Here is a 4,329-nt window from a genome sequence, read left to right as displayed (position 1 = left end):
TCTGTCATGAGGTCCAGAGGATTCTTAATAGTGAGGTACTGATTTTGAGACACGCATTGAGGTGATGGCGTATGTTAGTAATCGCCTTATATCTTTCTCTTCTGGTGACATTGTTTCCTTCCATAATAGATTCACCAAGCCCTTTTTCCTTTAGGACAATCTTAGTGTCCAAAGCCCATTTTAAATAATTGTCACCAGAGGCATTGAGTGCCGTGTATTCATAATAGTTGATTTCTGATATCTATAATATATAGAGTTAAATGAGAACTCATGTAATCGGTTAGACCAAGTCATGCGGTATTTGAGACCGAGCCATGCTTGTCTTCAGCAAGTGTTTTCTAAACAATCATGTTATATATATATATATGGATGAAATCAACCCTAGAAGATTGATCTAGTATGCAACAACCAAACAATCGGATCATACTAGATTAGGATATTAGTACTAGGGTTTTTGCTAGGATTCGGTTTTATGTATGGAACTTTCTATTTATGGAAACTTTCCTTATATGGAACTTTCCTTTTATGGAAAATTTCTATTTCTCATCTAGAAAGAAATCCTAAACAATTATGTACTTTAGGGTTTTGGAATATTTCCTTATGAAGGGGTTTCCTATTTTGGTAACTTTCCATTTTGGGAAACTTACTATTTTAGGAAACCTTTTATTTTGGGAAACTTGCTATTTTACGAAACTTTCTATTTCTGTAAACTTTCTTTATATGGAACTTTCTATTTCTGGAAACTTTCCATTTATAGGAAGCTTGATCTTAAACCGTGACTTAGGGTTTATTAAACCGGTTTAACCTAGGATTTAGGGTTTTGGTTTACTTTCGGTTTAACCTAGGGTTTATATTAAAACATTCAATCTATCATGCCATTAAACATCTTTCCATTCACTAACTTCTCAATTAATTCTCCAATCATAAATCAAATCACATGTGCCAATTTTCATGTAAATTTTATCTTATCAAACTTTAATTGGATCATGTATATAAAGCATAATAAATAAATAGCACTTATCTTAATTGGAGAACTGAAACAGACACCCGAGATCTGATACGGAGATTGGAAACAGTTATGTCTCTTAGCTGGTTGGGACCTCCTACAAAATCTCAATATATATAATCCTGATTCCTGAGAAACTCAAAATTTTGCTCATAGAAACATGGCTATTACATTAGTAAAAAGAAAAAAAAATAGGGTTTCTGTAATATACTGCATAAAACAGTTCAGAATCAATAACATATAATCCGTGCATAAATCTTACAAAAATATAGACAGGATTGATAATAAATAATCCGTGCAAAATTTGTGCAAATCTACAGACAGAATTGACAACAGATAATCTGTGCAAAATTCGTGCAGAAATACAGATAAAATTGATAACATATAATCCGTGCAAAATTTGTGCAAATCTACAGACAGAATTGACAACAGATAATCTGTGCAAAATTCGTGCAGAAATACAGATAAAATTGATAACATATAATCCGTGCAAAATTCGTGCAAAACTACAGACAGAATAGATAACAGATCATCTGTGCAAAGTTCGTGCAGAAATACAGACAGGATTGATAACAGATAATCCGTGCAAAATTCGTGCAGAAACAAATATGAACAAAAAACTTATCTCGATAGAGTTTAAAATTTTGTTTGCAGAGACAGCTAGGGTTTTGGTTTTGGTTTTTGTGAGAGAAATTTAGGGTTTCGGGATTTTTTAATTTTTAGGATAAGAGGCTATCGTGCTGATAACGTGTTGTGAACTGTGTCCTCTCATTAATAGAATAAGGGATATATATACAATGATAATAGCAGGATACATAGAATAAGGTAAAACCCTAATGGGCCATGGGCCGGTTATGGAGTCCATCCATATGGTTTATAACACATTTGTCATAGTTTTAGGAGATTATTTTTTTGAGCAGATATAGACTTTGGAAAATGTAGCATTATTTCAAGCATTTCTTAACTTTTTTATATATATTTAATATTGTAAAGAAATATTTCACATGGAAATGATGGGAAAAGATTTAACTAATCTATACTAGTATAATCGTAGCATTTTTTGTGACGGATGGGTAAAAAAGCTTTCGGGTATATCGGATATCCGCCCATTTTAAAAATTCCTTCACAAAAAATTTGTTGGGTCGGGTTATATTTAACCCAACTCATACACCGGATATTCCATATTTAATAATTTAGATTTTTAGAAGATTTTATTAAGATTTATAATTATGATTCTCCTATCATTTTTGTTTGATTTGTTTTTAACTGTTTTGAATCATCTATACTAGTATAATCGGAGCACTTTTTGTGACGGATGGGTAAAAAAGCTTTCGGGTATATCGGATATCCGACCCATTTTAAAAATTCCTTCACAAAAAATTTGTTGGGTCGGGTTATATTTAACCCAACTCATACACCGGATATTCCATATTTAATAATTTAAATTTTTAGAAGATTTTATTAAGATTTATAATTATGATTCTCCTATCATTTTTGTTTGATTTGTTTTTAACTGTTTTGAATCATCATATAATACATAAAGTAAAAAAAAAAATCAATTTTTTTTCTGTATATACTGTGATTCGAAATTTTAAAAACGGACATATATTATCCAATTGACGAAAATGTGTGTTCAACGTTCTACATCGATTAAAATATTTAGACAATGATTCAGAATCATATCATAAATAAGACATTAATAAAATAAATGAGTTTTTTGGCGGGATGGGTTTGGCGGGACGGGTTTTTGAATCAATAATAATAAAAAGATTAAAATATCATTAATCCGCCGCTTCAATACGGATTTAATCCTTATTTTTTTAATACAAATCACATGACGGGTTAAGAAATTACGGAACGGGTTATATTTCGGAAATGATTTATATGGCGGACTAATTTGAATCAATATTTATATACCGCTTTAATACGGGTTAAATCCTCAGTTTATTAATAATTATCTCGTGGACTCGTGGTATACCGTTACTTAATAACAATTGTAAACTATAATATAAATAAATATGTTATAAGGAGATACAATTTACAAAATATTTTTATACTAACTTTAAAATTAAATCATCCCGCGGTGTACCGCGGGTTAAAATCTAGTAGTATATAAAAGATATGGATCAATCTATCTATTGTTAATTACTATTTGATTTGAAAATTCATGAAATTTAATATAGCATAAGAATGTTTTTTTTTCTTACATTAGATGGTATAAGAGTTCAAACACACAGTGCAAAATAGTTCGATCACCTTGTTAATTGATCTAAACAAAATTTAATTTTGTGGAGGTAGGTAGAAAAGAAGATGTGATAAAATAAGTTAAAACTAATGGTTATAAAAACTACTCCTTATTTTTAGTAAATTTGGAAAAAATACCCTCTTTTTGTTTAGACTTTTGAAAAATACCCTCTTTTTGTTTTTCTTTTAAAAATAATTTGTAAAGTTATAAAATTACTAAAAAAATTCTTATTGAAACTTAATAATAATTAAGCAAAAGGATCTATATTTTTAATATCAAATCAATTTGTTGGTAATAATTAAATATCTAATTTTTACAAAGTTGTCCGTAGACCAAATCATGTTCGTCTTTCAACATGGATGTTGTTTTGATGTTGTTTTGTAACTTTGAATGTTATATAACTAATAATTCCAAAGATTCATTATCCTAAATATTTTTTAAGAACAATAATGAATAATAGCATTCTACCAATGTTAAGTATGATTTTTTATTAAGTCATATGGTGGAGATTTTAATGATTCATTATTATTGAAAAAGAATAAAGTAGTTTACATTGGAAAAATATGTTAAAGAGAATCGTTTAATTGAAACAAACTTTGGTAATATGTTTAGTTAAAAATGTGTTTCATACGTTGGAGATATTTTTCTTTATATAATATGATAGATATTAAGCGATAGACTATATAATATTGTTAAAATTTAATAGATCAAAATAAAAAAACTATTTTTATCTTGAAAATATATATAATCATGATTAATATTATTTCGAATTTAGTATATATTTTCTCTAAATTTCGATTTTCTTATTTATTAAAAATATATCTCTAAATTTAAATTTGAACAAAATTATCATTTTATATATAATTATAATTTTTATTAAAAAAAAATAGAAAATGGGTATATTTCAAAGTATAACTCAAAAACAGGGTATTTTTCAAAATCACCCTTTTAAAAAAGTGTGAGGAACAAAACTCACATCGAACAATAACAACAAAGACTGGACTATTAGTCTATTATAGATCACAGATATGCGACAAATAATTCACTAAATCAGTCGGTTCCATGTTGACAGTCTATA

The sequence above is a fragment of the Arabidopsis lyrata genome (genome assembly GCF_000004255.2).
Source record: "Arabidopsis lyrata subsp. lyrata unplaced genomic scaffold ARALYscaffold_4, whole genome shotgun sequence".
Classification (NCBI taxonomy): domain Eukaryota; kingdom Viridiplantae; phylum Streptophyta; class Magnoliopsida; order Brassicales; family Brassicaceae; genus Arabidopsis; species Arabidopsis lyrata.
Note: the sequence above shows the minus strand (reverse complement) of the source record.